Here is a 21214-nt window from a genome sequence, read left to right on the forward strand (position 1 = left end):
GCACCTGAAGCATACAACACTTCCCGCAGATATCTTCCACTCTTAAAACATTAAATTATTTGAACAGTTCGGTAGTTGAGAACAAGGAAGGTTTATATAGTATAATTTCAATAATTTTTTTCTGTATAACATTTAAGGGTCTAAGATGAGCGTTAAAAGCCCCTTCCCATTCAACTATTGCATATTGAATGATTGACTGTACTAGAGCATAATAAACTGTTTTCAATTGATCCGTCGATAAGATACCTCTAAGCTTTAAAAATATGTGGAATAACTTTCTTAGTCTTTTGCACATTGAATCTATTTGTTCTTTCCATTTAATATTTTGGTCGATTATTATTCCCAGATATTTTATCGGATTAGAAACATTACATTTTCTTTCAGTTATGTCGTTTATAATTTGCGTATTTTTTTTATTGTCATTGTCACTTTCTCGTATTTTTTCTCTAAAATATGTTTCTTTAGTCCGTTTATAATAATCTTTGTAAGGTTGTTTCTATATTTTTTATAAAAGGATGATAATTTTAAGTTTTGTGGATATCTTTTAAAAAGTCGATGGGTAATCCATGGCTTTATTTGTCGAAATTTAGCTTTTATTTTTAATACGGATTGAGTCGAAGCCGCTTCGATATAATTATTTAATGTTTTTTTCAAATGAAATCGCACTAAATAATTATATCGAAGCGCCTTCGACTCAATCCGTATTAAAAATAAAAGCTAAATTTCGACGAATAAATAATTAATAATAAATTAATAATAATTAATGATAAATAAATGTCACAAGCAAACGTTACATTATTAACACCTCTCTGATACCGATAGACATCGATAGACCGCCACACACGTCTATCCTGGCATACGCAGCACGTCGATAGTTGTTTGTGATTGAGCTACAGATTGATTTATTATTGGAAAATGGCCATAATCCTGATGAATTTTTCAGACAGCAGTGTTTTTATCATTATTGAAATTTTTATTTCAGCATATATTTTATCATCAGTATAATATTATGTAAACGTATTTAACACACCGATTTGTTTAAATTTGAAATCTAAGTTACTCGGACAGGCGATATTATAGTGGAGTGTAATATTAGTAGTTTATAGGTATAGTGTATGCTCGAGGCTCCTTGCATTTCCCCACGCGCACTTGATTTGCATTCCAGCACGAATCCAGCGGGTGGCGTGCACTGCTTTACATTGCACGTATATTCTATTATACTCGCTTCGAATGGGAAATTCAGAACTACATACATTAGGGTGGGACGATATTTCTGTATTTTCAGGTGTTACCAAACCGATCTGGAATCCTGACTTAGTTAAAAACAGTCGATATTTCTGATTATTAACCGAATTTGTTAGCTCTTGGGTTAAGACAAGGGGTTAAGTTAAGCCCCATAAACCATCATCTCGTCTTTGAGAATGGTTGGTAAATTAAATTTTTATGTAGTTTCAGGGTTTTCGTATTTTGTAGTTAATACGAGTGGGTTGGTTGGTAAATCCCGACTAGCATGATGGCAGGTCTTGAATAAGTCGATGCTAGGTTCTTCTCTTCAATATTGTGATTCTGAAACTAGAAAGAACTTATGAACTATGTTTGTCGCAGGAAGCAAAACAAGCAGTTCACAGTTGAGTCCTGGTGCCGACCCTTATGCTGTCGAAATGCGATCTTTCGGGCGAATGTATGGTAAAACTATTTATGATAGGTGCGCAAATGTCGAGATTCGTGGATTATGTAGGCAAGGCTGAGACAAGCATTATCGTCGAAATCAAGAAAGGAGTGTTACGTTGGTTCGGATATGTAGAGCAAATGGACGGCGAAAGAACGGCTAAAATAATTTACAATGCGAATATTGGTGGATGCAGAAAACGAGATCGATCGAAAAAGACATTCGAAGAGTCCAGGGAAAGAACGATCAAAGTCACCCCTAAACACGTTTTGAGTTAATACCGCCACCTAGTTCGTTAGACTCTAAGCTTAACCTAGTCTGAATCAGACAAAGGCTAATTGCGTACAAAATTAGCTTTTATTTTTCGCCACAAAATTTATTAGTAATCAAAGTATATCTAAGTGTGACGTTGACAGCACGCTTCAGTTCGTTTCTCTTTGAGGTTACGTACCTAGCTTTATCTGTGTATGTTGGTAAATCAGTCAATAAATCTCGATTTATGCTGCTGATTCATCATGTCTGACAGCGAATGTGCTATCGACGGTGTCATGGACAATAATGCAAAAAGGAGAATTCAGGAAACCGATGAACCTAAGATATCTTACTACCAGCTTATTGCAGTTAAAATGGCTCGGTACGCTGATTTACAACATTCTAAACAATTATCTTCGCGAAATGCTTAGGATAATTGTCATAATCTGCCACAATTAAACTAAATGACTGATCATTTTCAGAAATTTCCAGCAATACTTTGATCATTAATATAATTCATGTTGTAGAATAAATAAAGAAAATCTTAAATAAGATGATTATAAACGTATGTTTTTTGTTAAATTTAATAACATAATGTTGCAAATATACCGACAGTGATTTTGCCAGACAGCATGTGTGTGTGTCGCTTTTATAAAAAAATATAAGTTTTCAAAGTTCAAAATTCGTTTTTCTTCCAATTTTCTTCAAGTGATTTTGATCATTTTTTCCCTCGACTCTTCATTTGTAGTCCGTATTTACACTTTTTGTTGAATTTGGTCATACCATGTCTCTCATAGTTGTCAACATTTGTACCGTAAATCTTTTTAAACCGTTCTTTCGCTGTCCATTCGCTCTGCTTGTCCAAACCAATGCAGCACGCCGTTTTTTTTTATTGTGAATACATCGATTTTATTTAAAGAATGCTTTCCTAAAAATACATTTGGAAAAGATTACTTGTGCTTTTATGATGAAAAATATCGACCGATTGCTGACGTGTATTAACGGTTTAAAATTTTACGAATACACAAACCATCACGCCGTTTCCCCGTAAGGGCAGAGAGGAAAGAACGTCATATCACCCTGTCTTTGCATACAGATCTCACTTCCTCAACATGCATACATATTCTCATGCACGCACGTCGATTATTCCGACTTTTGGCATGTCCATCTTCAAGTATTTGTTGGATTTGGTCATGCGATGTCTCTCTCAGTCTTCCTCGATTTCTGCAACCATCAACATTTGCATCGTAAATCTTTTTAGCCGTTCTTTCGCCGTCTGTTCGTTTTACATGTCCAGACCAGCTTACATAATTACATTATTTTTTTGTAATTTAAATATAATATTTTGCTCTGGTAAGCTGGATACATATTTCTTAGTATATCAATACTATATCAACAATATTTTGAGTACTCAATACTCAAAATATTGTTGATAAAATTACCTGGTCCATGAAGAAGTATAGAAATTGAAAAAATAATATTTTCAGGCGTTTTCAGCTCTTTAACTTCACAAATGTTAAGTGCTAACCTTTTGCCTTTTGTTATATTCAAAACTAGCTCAAACCCTTGTTAGATAATTGCCATCTCCCACACCTTAATAACTTATATGGTATCGTAACTGTAACGTACGCGTTACCACGATGAAAGTTTCGCCGGTTCGTCACCCGCGTCTGCCGCAGTCAAGCTTCCCGGCGTAAGTGGGAAGCCGCCCTCCCAGACAGAGCCAAAGACAAAGTCGGAAGGTAGGAGCACAGCTGCGCCGACCGCAAGTCAACCTCAATAGCCCTGAAAAGGACTTTCCACCCGGTCCAAGTGGTGCAGAGAGGCGAAGGCAGTCAGCAGGCAGAGCGGAGCGAAGAGCGAAGTGCAGGAAGGCGAACAGGACGGAGAACGGAATAAAACACGTGTGAACTGTTCAGAGTTAGGAACTCAACTGATTTAATATTTCCATTTGACCGCCTTATAAAGCGGTGCGCGTCGGGCTCCGTGAGTCGGCCATCCCACCCGCGCCGGCTGCCTCGGAGTGGTGGGGGTAATCTTTCCCCGCCACTCGCTACATGCCGCCGGCCGCAGGTGGCGTAAATACGGGCGCTCAATGCCCGTACGGGCCATTTCGTCGGCAGCCGCGACGCGCGCAACATGACATTTACATAATATATTTTTATACATTTTATTCATTTTAACCTAGCTATTTTTCCCCGGTAATACTGAGGCCAGGCTCGAAAGTGACCATTTTATCTTTATTGAGAGCCCAGCCATCAGTTCTATACATTTACCGGGGATCCTTTCTAATTATTGTATTATTTTAATTTATTCGATTTTACGCGTCCGGAACACTCCCCCCGTGCAGCTAGTCTGTACTATTTTCCTGCTGGGCGCGTTGTTCCTCTTCCTTCATTAGTACGGCGATCTTCACCGCTGGTCTGGTGTAGGTGCCGTTGGTGGTCCGCACCTCGACGACTCGTACTTGTCCGTCAGCTGCTGGTTCTGCACGGGTGACTCTGCCGCGAGGCCAAGAATTCCGCGGCAGATTTGGGTCCATGATGAGCGCGAGGTCCCCGACCTGTATTGGAGGCGCGGGCTCGCGCCATTTCTTCCTGTGCGCCAAGGTGGGAAGATACTCCCTCAGCCATCGGCGCCAAAACATGTCGGCCATTTTCTGGGCGATCCTCCATTGCTTATGAAGGCAGGCCCCTTCTTCCCTTTTGTTATAATATGCCAGAGTTGGCTGTGTGTTGGCTGACCCGAGCAAGAAGTGGTTCGGGGTCAGCGGTGCTTCGTCGTTGGGCTTGGTTGACACATGCGTGAGCGGGTGATTGTTCACGGTGTACTCTGCTTCAGCCAATATGGTTTTGAGGGTCTCCTCTCTTGGAGCCTGCTCGTTGAGGGTTGCGTGGAGGGCTCGTTTTACAGACCTCACGAGTCTTTCCCACGCTCCCCCCATATGAGGTGATGAGGGCGGAATGAATTTCCACTCAATTTTGCGAACTGTAAGTTCGGCGAGCATTCTGGGGTCCGCCAGGAGCTCGTCTACGGCCTGTTTCAGCTCTTTGTCCGCTCCCCTGAAGTTGGTAGCGTTGTCCGAGTATAACGCGTGTGGGCAGCCTCTGCGGGCGGCCATCCTTCTTATGGCCATTATGGCGGAGTCGCTTTCGAGGGACGACGCTAGCTCCAGGTGGATCGCGCGTGTGGTGAGGCAGGTGAACAGTGCCCCATAGCGCTTTTCTTTTCTTCGGCCGTTGGTGATCATCATCGGCCCGAAGAAGTCAAGCCCGCAGTGCGTGAACGGCGGCGTCCTGAAGGCCAGTCGGGCCTCAGGCAGTTGCCCCATCAGCGGGGGTTGGGGCCGGCTGCGCAGCATTTTACACAGCGGGCACCATCGTGTTATCTTCCTCACAGCCCCGCGGAGTCGCAGGATGAGGTAGCTGGCTCTCAGGTCGGCGATCGTCCTCTCGACTCCCGGGTGGCCACCCTTCCGGTGGCTGTGCGTGATCAGCAGCCGGGTGTATGGGCAGGTCCCGTCCATGATAGGCGGCGCGCTGCAGTCCTCTGCGAAGCTCTGTGCCGCTTGGATGCGCGTTCCCATCCGGATGACTCCCTCTTTGTCTAAGAAGGGTGCCGCTGCATGGAGGCGGCTGTGCGGCGGGATAGGCGCCTTTCGTCTCAGGAGCTCCAGCTCTTCTCCGAAAGCCGTCTTCCTGGGACCGCTTCAGCAGCATGATTTCTGCGGCCCGTGTTTCTGAGGCGTGAAGTTCAAAGGTCCCCCCTGGGGACGGTAGGGACTCGTGGCGGCGGCATCGTGCGATGAATCGCAGCACCCATGCCGTCGCCCTGACGAGTCGGGTCCACGACGAGAAGCGCTGCACCTGGGGTAGGGCCTCCGTCCGTCTGATGTGGCCCACGAAGTGGCGGGGTTGTTTCCGCTCCAGCGTCTTCTCGTCCGGTTGTTGTAGTAACTTCTTCTCTTTCGGCCAGTCGGCTTCCCCTTTTCTCAGGAAGCCGGGGCCTCCGAACCATAGTCCCGACCTCGCAAGGTCGGGTGGGCCCTTGTCGCGGGTCCCTATGTCGGCTGGGTTGTCCTTGGTGGGGACCCATTTCCAGTCCCGTACGTCTGTGAGCTCGTCAATCTCGCCCAGCCTGTTTGCGACGAACGTGCTGTACCGCAGTGGGTCGGTTCGCAGCCAACACAGGACCGTGCTCGAGTCCGTCCAGAACACGGTTTGGGTGATGAGAGCTCGACTCTCTTTTTTTATGGTGGCGGCCATCCTTGCCGCTAGTAGCGCTGCCTGGAGTTCTAGTCTAGGCACTGACAGAGGCTTTAGGGGGGCCACCTTGCACTTCGCCATTGCGAAACTTGTGGTATCGGCCCCCACAAAGTATGCCACTGTGCAGCATGCCTGCTCTGACGCGTCGCAGAACACGTGCAGTGTCACGGGTTCTTTCTGCCCTTGCAGCGAGCATCTCGGTATTGTACAGCCGTTCGCTGCCAGCAGGTCGCGCCATTCCAACCACTTTTCGGCGTGGTCCGGTTGCAGCGGTTGGTCCCAACCTGTGTTTGTCCTCCAGATGGCTTGCAGCAGTATCTTCGCCCGTATCGTGAGGCACGCAATGAAGCCTACTGGGTCGAAGATACTCATGGCGGCGCTCAACATGCCGCGCTTGGTGGGTCGCTCCGGGATGGCTGCACTTTCGGCTCCGTGCCGAAATATAAATAGGTCGCTCTTGGGATCCCATACGATCCCGAGGACCCGCTCCGTCATTACTTCTTCCCCTATGGTGACTGCTGTATTGGCCCGGTCGTCGGCCTTTACTTCTTCCAGGACATCTGGTTTGTTTGAAGCCCACCCGGTGAGCCGGAACCCGCCATTGCCGAGTACGAGGGTAACATCTCGTACCAGGCTTGCAGCTGTTTCTTCGCTGTCTGTGGCGTCTAGGTAGTCATCCATGTACATATTGTGCTCGATCGCCTCTGCTGCGGCGGGAAATTCTTTCGCGTGTGCTCGTGCGACTGTGTTTCGCACGAATTGCGCGCTGCTGGGTGAGCACTTCGCTCCAAACATCATGGACGCGAAGACAAACGTGTCGGGCTCCTGCCCGTCCTGCGTCCGCCATAGGAACCGCTGCGATTGCTGGTCGGCTTCCCGGATTCTTATCCGCAGGAACATCTCCCGTATGTCGGCCGCGATGGCTACTCGTCCCTCTCTGAAGCGGATCACGTTTCCGAGGAGGGATGAAAGCAGGTCAGGTCCCGTCAGTAGATGGTCGTTCAACGCCGTCCTCTGGAACTGGGCGGCGGCGTCGAACACGACCCTTATCTTGCCAGGCTTGTTGGGGTTTGTCACCGCGAAGTGGGGCAGGTACCATTTGCGCGAATGGTGGGCGTCTACCTCCTCGCGGCTTAGTTTGACGGCGTATCCCTTTTCAATGTAGTCCGCCATCTTGGCGCGATATGCGATCGCCAGTATCGGATCCTTCCGTAGTTTATTTTCCAGGGAGTGCAGCCGCTTCATGGCTGCTTGCCGGTTGCAGGGCAAAGAATCTCCGTCTTTCGCCCACAGTAAACCGGTCTCCCATCGTCCGGATGGTAGTTGTGTGGTTGAGCTGCTCATGAGCTCCGCCGCTCGCACATCTGCGGCGCGGCAACGTTCCAGGGTGGTTACACCTAGCGAGTCAACGGCGAAGCTCTTCTTTACCAGTTCCGCTAAGTCCCTTTCACCCTGGCCGTCTGGGGGTAATTCAAAGGCGGGGTGCACAGCCCCGCCGTAGGTGACGGCTCCTAGGGCCGTCTCGATGGTTAGCCGCCCGTCCTCTTGTAGGACTGGCGGGCCTGTAGATACCATTAGGGTGGCGTAATCAAGACCGATTAACATCTTCGGCTTGATGCCTGGCCCGTGTGTCTTGGTGCTCTTTCGGTTGCGGTGCGGCAGATCCATGACCCGCACCGTCTGTGCCTGGACACCAAATTCTTTGTTTCCTTTAACGAGGATTACGGATACACGCTGTGATTGTAGCGTGTCCGTGTTCCCACTGGCACCGATGAGTCTCAACTCCTCGCAGGCCCCGGTGGCGCCCACTGCACGGGCGACATCCTCCTCGAGGAGAGTTACCGATGAACCCTCGTCTAGTAGTGCGTGGATCTCCATTGACCCACGCGGGCCCTTCAAGGTTACTGGCACTACCTTGAAGGTCACTGGGACTTCCGTTCGCCTTGTCAATAAGACTTGCTCGTTCGGCGTACTGTCCACTCTCTCGCGGTGTAGCGACCGATGATGCCGCCCGTGGCACTCGTCGCACTTCGCCGCTTCACAGGTGGTCGTTTTGTGTCCCGGTTCCAGGCATCCGTAGCACACGAACTTGGCACGCACAATTGTCCACCTCTCCTCTACCGTTTTCCGGAGAAACTTCCGGCATTGTCCGAATGCGTGTCCACTCATGTCGCAGAACAGGCATTTTTTGTCCTGAGTGAGAAACACGTGCCTTTCTTGGGTACGCCTTTTCTCCACTCGGGCGGGTTCCGTGCTGATCCCGATGCAACCCGCATTCGGTATTGCACCGGTCAGTCTCGCTAGCCACAGTGCCAGATCCCTGGGGTAGCTTTTCTCACGGTATCCGCTCGTGACATAATCCACATCATCCTCTCGACTCGTGGCAGCTTCTGAGTCATCTCGGACAGAAGCTTCGGGGAGGAGAGGTGGCTTCCATCGAGGCCCTCTACGGTCGATACGACGTTTCTTATCGCGACCGCGTAGTCCGTCAGGGCCTCCAGGGATGCGTTGTCGGCCAGTTTAGGGAGTTTTCTTATCCGCTCCAGTACTCTGTCCACGACGATCTCCGGGTGTCCAAAGGCGGCCTCTAACATCTTCACAATGTCCGGCACATTTCGGGGATCTACCAGCAAAGACGACACTGTGGCCTTGGCCCGTCCTGTGAGGGCTCGTTGCAGACGGAGAATGTTCTCCGCGTTTGTAAGGGAGCACATCTGTGTCGATTGATCAAATTGCGCCTTAAATATTCGCCATTCTAGCGGGTCGCCGGAGAATTGCGGTAGATCCCTAGCGCCGGTTTGCCTCGCCATGAACGTGTGCCACTCCGGCGGCTGTCTGTATTTCGTCACAGGCTCGCCGGTGGCACCCGGCGGCATGTATTCCGTGGGTAGCCCCTCTTGTACCCACGCGCTCACCGGGTCACGAAACTCGTAGCCCCCCAGTGGTATAGTACGTGCCGCTACGGGCTCGCCTGGCCCGGCGGCGTAGCGTACGTCGGCGTCCTCCCTTCGGCTGTGTGCGGGTGGCGCCTCATTGTCCCGATGCCGCTCATTGTAGCGGCCTTGTAAATGTGCGTTTGTCGCTCCGGCGTAGGCCGGCTCAGCGGCGTAGCGTGTGTTGGCGGGCTCCTTCATCCTGGAGTCTGTCTCTGCGACCGGGTGCCTCCGTGGCACCCCGTCTCTCACCCGGCCGCTGTCGTAGTGGCTCGGCGGAAATGTGTACGCCGCTCCGGTGTCCTCCGGATCAGCGGCGTAGCGTGTGTTGGCGGCCTCCTTCGTCCTGGAGTCCGCCTCTGCGACCGGGTGCCTCCGTGGCACCCCGTCTCTCACCCGGCCGCTGTCGTAGTGGCTCGGCGGAAGTGTGTACGCCGCTCCGGTGTCCTCCGGATCAGCGGCGTAGCGTGCGGTGGCGGCCTCCCTTGCTCTGAAGGCTGCTTCCGTGTCGGCGACAGGGCGCTTCCATGCGGCCCCGTCTCTCACCCGGCCGCTGTCGTAGTGGCTCGGTGGATGGATGTACGCCGCTCCGGTGTCCTCCGGATCAGCGGCGTAGCGTGTGGTGTGGCGTGCGGCGGCGGCCTCCCTTGTGCTGAAGGCTGCTTCCGCGTCGGTGACAGGGCGCTTCCAAGCGGCCCCGTCTCTCGCCCGGCTGCTGTCGTAGTGGCTCGGCTGCTGGATGTACGCCGCTCCGGTATCCTCCGGATCAGCGGCGTAGCGTGCGGCGTGGCGTGCGGCGGCAGCCTCCCTCGTACTGAGGGCTGCGTCGGTCCTAGACGCGTCTGACGTCAGCGGCAGCGGCTTGTGAGCCGGTTCCGACGTCCCGTGCGATGTGAGGTCCCTCTCGATGGTGGGCGTGAGGGGGGTTGCCATGTCTCGTCTGGCGTCCTCTCTCGCGTTGGCGGCCTTCAGCGCGGCGATGATCTCGTTGAGGCTGCTCACCTGCCTCTCGTGATGTGCCTCGCGTTCCTCCATCTGTCGGCGAAATGTCGCCGATGAGATGGACCGCTCCGAGGGTGCGGATTCCTCGTCCGAGTCCTTTTGTTCCTCCAGAAGTCCTTGATGAGGCTCCTCCTGGCAGTCGTGTGAAGGCCCTGGCTGGGGCTCCTCCTGATGTGCTCGTACAGACCCCGGTTGGGGCTCCTGAAGCTCCTCTTCGTGCTCCGTGCCGGCGTCTCGACGCGTTCCCGAACGCGTCGACACAGGCGATCTGTTGACCGGCATGCTGTAGGTGTGTTGTAGACTGGAGACCACTGGCGACGATCCTTAGCTCCGAAGGACCAAATGTAACGTACGCGTTACCACGATGAAAGTTTCGCCGGTTCGTCACCCGCGTCTGCCGCAGTCAAGCTTCCCGGCGTAAGTGGGAAGCCGCCCTCCCAGACAGAGCCAAAGACAAAGTCGGAAGGTAGGAGCACAGCTGCGCCGACCGCAAGTCAACCTCAATAGCCCTGAAAAGGACTTTCCACCCGGTCCAAGTGGTGCAGAGAGGCGAAGGCAGTCAGCAGGCAGAGCGGAGCGAAGAGCGAAGTGCAGGAAGGCGAACAGGACGGAGAACGGAATAAAACACGTGTGAACTGTTCAGAGTTAGGAACTCAACTGATTTAATATTTCCATTTGACCGCCTTATAAAGCGGTGCGCGTCGGGCTCCGTGAGTCGGCCATCCCACCCGCGCCGGCTGCCTCGGAGTGGTGGGGGTAATCTTTCCCCGCCACTCGCTACATGCCGCCGGCCGCAGGTGGCGTAAATACGGGCGCTCAATGCCCGTACGGGCCATTTCGTCGGCAGCCGCGACGCGCGCAACATGACATTTACATAATATATTTTTATACATTTTATTCATTTTAACCTAGCTATTTTTCCCCGGTAATACTGAGGCCAGGCTCGAAAGTGACCATTTTATCTTTATTGAGAGCCCAGCCATCAGTTCTATACATTTACCGGGGATCCTTTCTAATTATTGTATTATTTTAATTTATTCGATTTTACGCGTCCGGAACAGTAACTATTTTATTTTTGATCTTTGGCTTGACATTTTATTTTAGCCAAGGGTTATTTATTAGTCGTAGTCTCTACCCATTTGACGATTTATATCTAGAGTCTATACGCGTCTAATAATTTACCTATCTTAATGCTCTCACCTGCAAGGGGCGGATGTCCCAGGGGACAATATTGTCTTTTTAAGGATTGACTATTTAGATGCACCTTGCGATGCTACAAACTGAACCTTTCTTAAATTAACCTATTATAATCCCCTCCATTTACTGAAAATGCACACTTTATAACTCAGTACATTGGTTCCAGGAGGACACATTGAAATTAGATTCCTAACTTAGTACGTCGTGACTACGACAATTTATTATTAAATGTAAACTTGAATATTATTAAATTATAAGTACAGTAAACCCAACGAATGTAGTTGGACACATCTTGTTCTCTTCAAAAGTGAACTAAATAAAACAATACCATCTTCGAAGCTGCCTTTTATTGACTACTGGAGGGCGATTCAATTACTCATTACAAAGTGCCCCTCAACACCTTACACGGCACATAACACAAACATCAAGAGATGAAAGAATTGAAGGAATATAGATGTTCAAATATAGGCATAATGGTGAATGTTACACAGTGTGAAAAGTGGCCACTTAAACCAGCCATTGACAGGTCATAAGCCCTGTAGGTGCCTAGACTTATATATTACCTTTTCTTAAATGTTTTTCATCTCTGTAGTAAAATGTTAATATTATTACTATATTAACAATCGAATTAAATATATCTTAAATAATGTATCTATGATTTTACATAATATATTATTTATCCCCAATCTAAAAAAATAATTTTGATCGAAAAGTGGAGACGCTTTCACCTTCCTGAGACTTTCCGGCCATTCATTAAAAATTTTAAACCTTTGTGATGAAGATTGTTTTGAGTTTCAGTCAGTCTCACCTAAGGAAGCCTGAAATCGCCTTCACTTCTCACTTACATACTTGTGGAAATCCTCATTATATTTAACTAACATGTCTATACACTTTGTATTTAAAGGCAATTTTACATCAAATGTTATGTTTAAATTATGAATTTTAAATATTCTAGTTTGATTTTAATATGCATAACATACTCGTAGGTATAAAACGTACTATAATTAATAAATATATATTTTTTTTATCCCTCCCTACCTTTTCTTATCGTCTCTACGTTTATCCCCGTCCTAATCTCGCCCCATTCACTACAAGTCTTCTTCAATATTTCGTTTTTTTTCCGCTCATTCTTTTTTTTGATGTTATCATAATATATGTATATAATCAGTGTGTATATTTATTTACTCTCTCTTTTATCCGCGCCTCATGTCTGAGTCTGAGGGTGGGGATCATCATCGTTAATGAGCATCTGCTACATGAAATGACAAAATCAAAACACTTCCACACTGTCACAATACATTGCTAATGATTTGTATATGTCAAGCAAAATAAACCTAAGATCAAAAGTGTACTTAATAGCAAAACTATTAGTTTGTGACTATGTAAAAACTTCAATCTTGAATTCCAACGAACAAAAATTGTGACTTGGTCATTTTTCCTTGTATGCTCACGATATTTAATAAATATTTTTTTTTTTATAGAAACAAAAATTTACTTAAAATGTACAATATACTACGAAGAGAGGAGGGGGGATCGGAAAGAAAGAAGGAGGAGAAAGGAAATATTCAAATATTCAGATAGTGACATTTCAATCTTGATTTCAATGTAAATAAAGAAACGGCGTCTCTGACATTTGTGGGTAAATTATTCCGCAATCGAGCAGCTAGTATTGTGAAAGAGGAGGCACAAATAATTTAGAGCGGTGAATGGGTATTAAAAGGGTTATCTCGTTACTAGAACGAAGAGATAGCCCATGTTGTGATAGAACTTGGAAGAGCTCTCTCAGATAAATGGGCGACGTGAAATTATTAAAAATATTGCGAAGAAGTTATAAAATGCGAATGTTTCTTCTATGCCTGATACTGAGCCAGTGAGTTGCGTGCGGTATTCAGTTATGTGGTCAAATTTGCGAATAGTACTTAAATTAATAAAAATATAATATTACCTACTGATTGAGGGACTGCCGGTTGGTTTTTTTAGAGGCATTTGCCAAGGAACAAATCGGAACTCGTAGTAATTAATCATTCTGGCTTGCCAAACCCTTCGTATTTTGGGCCTTTTTCTACACAAATGAATTTTATCCGTGTTTTTTTTTGCTATTTTGTTTCATCAATATATGCATGTATTTATAAATAGATAAATAGTAGTTGTTAACGAAAAGGCGAACTGTAAATGAAAATCGAATTTCGTTCAGTTTTGTGATTTGGAAATATTTGAGAAAGGATAGGAACATGGAATGGATACCTACCTTTAATATGATCTGAATGTTCTTCAATTTCTGGCACTGGATCACAAAAGGGAACTCTAAAATATAACAATGTTTTCCACGACGCGCGACGATTCCAACCACTTTTTATCCGATTTTACGTGAAGTCATATCTGTTGTTTGGTTTTTGTTTTAAATCCGAATCTTCTAATTTTGAATTTCTTCTATCTTGATGTTAGGTAGGTACCATAAGGATGGGTCAAAGGAAGGATGGGAACGAAAGGTAATCGGCCAGGAATAGGATCGATAAATGCTGTTATTTACTTAACAGTAGTAAACATTAAATTTGTCAGCGGGTATTCATATTTTTATATCCGAATACAATAAATTAGAGTGGTCAACTTTTATATTTGTATTTGAAATATTCGTCCCACTCTAATCTAGAGATAAAGTTGCTGCGGATAAGTGTATTGACATAAGAAGTATTGACTCAATATTCCGACTGCAAATTTATTTAGCCAAATATGATGGTAGATGACATCATCTCTAATTATTTAATTTACGTGATTATTTTGATTTATAAAATGAAACCAATAAGTGCTCAGATGAAGACGGCTTCGTTGATGAATCATATGATTTTGAGTGTTTTGATTATAATAATAATCGTCGAAGTGCAAATTTCGAGAATCCAGCGTAATTTTTTAAATGTTTGTTTTACAAAAAAGTATCTTATAACTAGCATGCATATAGGAATTTTGGCCTCACAAAGGCAGGCTTGTCGTCAGAGGCAAAATGAGGAAGTTGAGTGTTTTTTTAAATAATTTTATGTGCAATCGCAATATCAGCGCTCATTTGCTCATCGGTTGATTCGCAAGAACTTGTAACGTAATTCAAAGTAGTTCATTTTTATTCAATTTTTCATACATTTTTGAGAAACCTTGCCGTACAATTAAATGCTGTAATTTTTACCGCGTGTAAGAAAACATTTTTTGTATCCAATATCCCGTAGCACTGGACTTCTTCATTAGCAGTTCTGGTGCCGACTCTTGCGTATAAGAGCAAAGTGTGGAATTGTAAAACAAGGATAAAAGTAGGCCGAATGCTGTCGAAATGCGATCTCTCGTGCGAATGTGTGGTGAAATTATGTATGATGTAAGACTGAGAAAAGCATTGTCGACAAAATCAACAAATAGTACTCCGTTGGTTTAGACACGTAGAGCGAATGGAGAGCGAAAGAACGGTTAAAACGATTAGTGATACGAATTTTGATGGATGAAGGAATCGAGGAAGACCGAGAAAGGCATGGCACGACCAAATTAAACAAATATTTGAAGTGGGACATGTTAAAGGTAGGAATAATCGTCGTGCATGCATGGCATGATAAGGTGTATGTAATGAAAGAAAAAGCGAGGTATGTATGCAAAGACAGTGTGATGTGGTGTTATATCCTCTCTGTTTGCCCTTACGGGGAAACGGCGTGATGGTTTATTTTGTCACGTATTATTATTTTATGATAAACTATGAAACATTTGATGAGGAACTTCAGCCCTACGGGAAATCGGATACAAAAAATGTTTTCTTCTTCTTCTTCTTTTCCACATCCGCTCCTAAGGGGAACATGTGGACATCGCCAGTTGCCTCCAGGAGACTCTATCGCCAGCCATCATTTTCGCCATACATCTCGCTTGTTTTCTTACGCGCAGTAAAAATTAGATCATTAAATTGTACGGCAAAGTTCATTGAAAATGTAGGGAAAAAATAACAAAAAATATTTTAATGAAAACGAACTAATTCGAACGACGTCACTGGTTCATGCAAATCAACCAATTATAAGAGAGTTGTGAAAGATTTCCGGTTTACGGTAAGACAACGGACCAATCGGTAGAACTGACCGAGAAGAAACGGAAGAGACCTCGAGACGTCACACGTGAAGTAATCTCAGAAAACAAAACTAAAATGGCATAGTTTTGATAATACGTTGCATAATTTAAAAAAACTTGGCTTAGTTTAATAGTCTATTAACAAATAAAAACATCACTTAACTTCAGCATTGATAACATGCACTATTATAGAACACTAACTATTGTCTTTCAAGAACGTTTTAATATTTTTTTGATAAAATTAAATAATTTTTCAATCATACATGCCGTCGTTTTGTCCCCGTAATAATTTACCCTCAGCCGAAACTTGTCGAGTCACCATTTGGTGCGATACTTTCTGCTTATAGCTGCAATCTAGGAAATTATCGGTTATTATTCAATTCAAACTAATGGATACAAATTAATATGAAAGCAGAAAATATAGTCAAAATTTTTCCGAAAATGCCTTAGCTATTGGTCAGATTAAAACTTTTATTTATTTATTTTATTAACATAAACGGCAAATCTGCCTTTTACAAACATTTATAATACTAACATATTTGGCTTAATTTTTTTATATATTTTTTTAAAACATAAATTTTCTTACACCTAAGATTTATAAAAAAATAAACTTAAAAAGAATACAAGATTTATATTAAAAAAATTAACCTAAAAATTATACTCATATTCAGTAGAAAGTTTAGATAATAAAACATTCTACAGTAATACAACAAGAAAATCATAAGTAATGTTTTATACAGCTGGGCAAAGTAAACAAAAAACTGTATTTATTATGAAATGCATGAATAAATCAATATAATTACCATTCACCATCTTTGAAAAAGTTCAAAAGGTTTGTTCTATAGGAACAATACCCTACACTAAATATATCAGATACGTGGGAATAACTATTGCCGAGTTCATGAAGTCTATTTAATATGGCATTACAAGTATACACTGTCCGTGAATTGTTGCTACAAAACGGTGGCACCTGTCTAGTCATTCTTCCAGACACCCTGAAGTTGATGAGAGATAATAGTTCAGGGCAATCCCACATTGAATTTACAATTTTGAATAAATTTAAAAGGTCTATAATCTTTCTTCTATCGTTAAGTTTTAACAAATTTAATGTTTTTAGTACAAAATCGAAGTTTCTCGAAAATGTATTATTGTACATGTATTCATAAACTTATTATGACTTTTTAGACTATGCCCGTGCTAAGGAATAATAATTAACGGGAATAATTACAGTGAATCGGAAGAAATGATGCATTCAAATATTTTCGCCATTATTATGTTCATCGCGTATTAACGTAATATGTAGTGTATATTATAGAAACAAAATAAATCACGATTTTGTATGTGAAGATGACATCAGTCGATCGGTACTCGATTATGTTTGCCTCATACATATTACATAGGTTGCGAATATCTTTGAATAGCAAATAAATTCTCGTGAATTCGGCGCGAGTAAAAAAAACTCGGTTCGTGACCTCCGCTTTCCCTGTGATCTTTTTTATTCTCTTATAAAATTTCATCTTGGCATTTTTGTATATTTACGTTTTTGAATTATTATTTCGCACGAGAGTAATTGAAAGAGGGGCGAAATGTAACACTCTTAAGGAATGAAATATTATAATATCATTCAACAGTTCGCACCTCCCAGAAGTACTGTTGTATGTCTAAATCGGCCATTTTTAGAATAGTAGAAGCAAACGTTTTTTAATTTGCTAATTCTCGTAACTTAATGGTATATTAACTAGTGACCGCCCGAAACTTACTTAAACTAAAGTAAAAAGTCACTTCAAAACGCCCAAAATTTGGCGTTTTTATTGTTAAACCTCACGAGTCCATTAAAACAAGTGTTAAATAAAATGTGCAACGAAATAAAAGGCATAAATTTCATAGTTCGTTGTTGTGTTACACATATAACTTATGTTTATGAAATAGTTCTTCAGTGTACGCTGCGCTGTAGAATAACTATAAAGAAATAACAAAAATATAAATGTGAAAGATCTTGGATCTCCCGAGAACTCAGATTTACCATAAGATGCACTCGAGTACAGCCGAACGTAATCCGACACATCCCTACAGCAGGTTTTGTCCGAGCCGAAGCTTCGGCCAATTTTCGGCCGAAACCGAAACTCGTTTTATGGGCCAAAACTGGCCGAAACTGAAACTTCAATCGGTCACTTGTATTGAAATTGTATGGCCCAGTATTTTTTTCGCACATTTGCTCAGGTTGCAGGTTATAATGAGAAATTCCAGCCCAACCCGAAATCAAATTTTTTAAATGTTTTCGTGTACACGTGAATATTAAAAAAAAAAATGGATTAGGATGAAATATCTCTAAAACGCACGCAAAAATAAATAAAAAATGTTAAAAATAGTATTCATTTTAAAATCGTAAGTAATGACGTCACTCCTTATATCTACGTGTAGTATTTCCGGTTTCCGCTTTAAAGCCCCCGCACCTTGTAAAGAACGTTTTGACCATATAAAAAAAAGAGTATAATTTGACATTTCAACCAGAGATTATGTCAACTTTCTAGGTTTTTCTAAATCGAAACGTTCGTAAAAACAACCATAACATAGAAATGAGCAAATTACGATCAACTAAATGAAGTAATCAAAGCAATATTCCATAGATTCTTGTCAGTTTTGTTATTGGCTGGAGAAATATAACTTACCGCGGTCAGTTAAAGTAAGAACGCTAACCGTTTCATGACGTCACTACTGAAAAGTGACACACTGATTATAGTCATTTGGCGCGGTATTTGATAAATGTAACATTAAAAAATCATATATTTGTAAATAACGCTCAATTATATATATATATATATATATATATATTATATTTGCTTAGTTAAATAGTACGCTAATAGAAAAAAAATAAATTAGAAAACAGTGGAATTCCTCATTACTGCAGAGTTATTCTCGATATTTTACTCAGTTGATTTCAAAGAATACTGAAGTTTGTGGGATATATATCTCGCTCAAAAAAAATCGTAGAGTTACGTGAGTGTTCTCCTAAAGACAAGAAATATGGTTTACTGCATTCTTAACTCAAAACAGCTAAAATTAGACTTACGACAGTGTACTTCTGGGTTCTGCGAGTTATGTCAACTTGTTGATAAATTTGCTTCAGAAAAAAAGTCTGTTTTGTTTACACTCTTCTTATTATTAATTTATAAAACGTGTTTTCATAAAAGGCGATATTTGCCCATCCTTACTTAGTCGACACAAAAATGACACTCTTGAGCGATGAGCGATGAGCTCAAAAGTGTCGTGGAATTTTCACATGATTTTCCGGCTACGAGGTTTGTAGGTCAACACAGACGGGAAGTAAGGAATAAGGGGTTTTAAACTGATTAAATAATTATTCCCGTAACTGTACGGCGCACATAGGAGTATTTCCGGGCGAAAAGCGGGCGAAAGTAAAAAATATTAAAATCGTTAATTACAAAAAATCACCATTTGATCACGAAGTCAACTAAAATCATGGCATGGAATCGTCTCCTACAACCCCCTCTCTTACCATCTCTGCATGCCACGTTAGTTGTAACCCGAGTGTTGTGGCGATCGTACACGCCGTCAGTTTTTATTTGTTATTCAGAGCGTTACGTAACATATTATCTTTCGTTTAGTTTTTGTTGTTCCACTATTTTTTTCTAATGGAAAAAGAGGCTAAAGGTGCATATTTGCTTTAAATATATTTTTTAGTACAGTTATATTATATATTTTGATAATAAAAAACCGAAAAATAGTCAGTATTTTTTTTTGTTTTTTTTTTTGAAAACTGGTGAATATGTTTATTTGCTGGGCTATGCTGGGCAACCAAACCCTTACCAGAGATAAATATGGTTCTTACTTGTACTGGATTAGTAAAAAAACCTTCCGCATGTTTCCGCTTTTTCGAAAAAAAACAAAAAATAAAAAGGTCTATCAAAGAAATAAAAAAAATGTGACATTATTATTCTTCTTTTGTTGACAGAGACCGACGAGAGAATAGAAAACATTAGAAAAGTGACATAAAATTACATGTTTGACATTATGAAAAGATGAAGCATTCAGAAAAAAAACTTATAAAACATGCAAAATGTCTTAGTGAAAATCTTTTAATTCTAAGGCGTTCATTAAAAAAATATTAGATACAATTTTACAAAAAAAGTAGACAGCTGTAACTTATAAAAAAGATCGTTTAATTAAAAAAAAAAGAAATGGCTTTCGAATTGTGTTTCTATGCCAACCAATAAATTATTTAAATTTGGCCGAACCACAAAAGATTTCTCGGAAATTTATGCGAAAGTAGAAAGCGACGGAAAACGAAAGATTCGAAGGAAAATGTTTCAACTGATAAATTGAGCAATAAACCCATTATGAGTTAACAATCTGCCGGGCACAGTGAGGTTTCAAAACTGTTTAAAGACATCACAGCTACTCCAATACGGGCATCCAAGTATAAAAAAATATTGACTCTGCAAACCAAAAATTTGCACACAAACTCACCCCATCTGAAGCTTTAGGAATATTTGTAGAAGCTGATTTGACCAAAAAACAATGAGGAATCATTCAAGGTACTAATAAATAAATATAAGAGGTTTTTAAGGCACTCTCTGTAAAAGAACTAGAAGAACTTGAATTGCCTACGAAATGAGGTTGTGACGGATCCAAACAACAACAGTTTAAACTAAAATTCCAGAATAATGCACACAGTGACGCTAATTTTTTCAAAGCTCACTAGTCTCTACAAGACTCCAAACAACTGTTAGTGATAAAAAAAAGCAGTAGTTTCGTAGAACCCTTGCTTTTCCACGGCAAGGTAAATTTACTCTTGCCCGAATTAGCAGATAAAGATAGTGGAGAAGAAGATTCTGAAACGGAAAATTCAACAGATTCTGTTTTTTTTATTGATTTTAAGTCAAATTTCTAATTAATATTTTAGTTAGGTATCTTGTATGCTCATAAAAATTATTATAATTAATTGTGCTTTTGAAATAAATACCAAAATTAAACTTCAAAATAACCTATTTTTTGTTTACTTAAATTATGGAACCCGAGTACATAATTAACCCTTGAAAGTATGTTATATTTGTGTTTAGTTGAGAGAATGGATATAAAACTATTTATTTATTTATTTTTAAAACATATTATGCCATAAAACCTCAATAAATAATTTCGCACACTTTTTGACTGGTAATACTCCTCTGTGCGGCGTTCGATTTTTATTTTTTTATGAAAGTTCACGCTGAAATAAAAATACTATTTGAAGTTAATGTCGGGTACCGGATATGGCGGTAAAATCAACATTCTTGACATTTTATTTTCGACTGATGTATTCCTTTATTTAATCATGATATCATTGAATTAAGAATACTCCAGAAACCGCATACATACATCAAATAGAAGGCGACTAAACTACTCATAAATGAGTAGGTTTACGTTTTGACCCATTAGTTTCTTTGTAGACGTCGCTCAGTACGCAACTCCTGATTTGAATTCAACTATGCCGTGTTGTATCCTTTTAAAGTGTAGAAATACTGCTAGGATCTTAAAGAAACAGAATGGCATCACATTTCATGTGTAATTAACAAACGAATGTTTAAGTAGCAAATACATTACCTAAAAAATTGAATTATTTTTCCATCTGTCAGATTGTCGAAGAAACAAAATGGAAATTTCGGTAGTGTTGCCAAGGTATTAATTTTGTTTTACCCTACTTTGCTCATCTAATGAAATTACTAATGAAAATTAGACCTCGGATTAAACAACGCCGTGGGGGACATTTGAACGACATTATCTTTAAAACATAAAATATTATGTAACATGAT

General features: G+C 42.3%; 1 protein-coding gene across 1 annotated transcript in view; it reads left to right on the top strand.

The window, feature by feature from the left end:
* The window catches only part of nonC (serine/threonine-protein kinase Smg1), a 241624-nt gene that overhangs the window by 207341 nt on the left and 13069 nt on the right, over positions 1 to 21214 (top strand). The gene's annotated exons all lie outside the window — the stretch shown is intronic.

The sequence above is a fragment of the Micrasema longulum genome, unplaced genomic scaffold (assembly GCF_059751315.1).
Source record: "Micrasema longulum isolate JH-2025_06_02 unplaced genomic scaffold, ASM5975131v1 h1tg000040l, whole genome shotgun sequence".
Taxonomy (NCBI): domain Eukaryota; kingdom Metazoa; phylum Arthropoda; class Insecta; order Trichoptera; family Brachycentridae; genus Micrasema; species Micrasema longulum.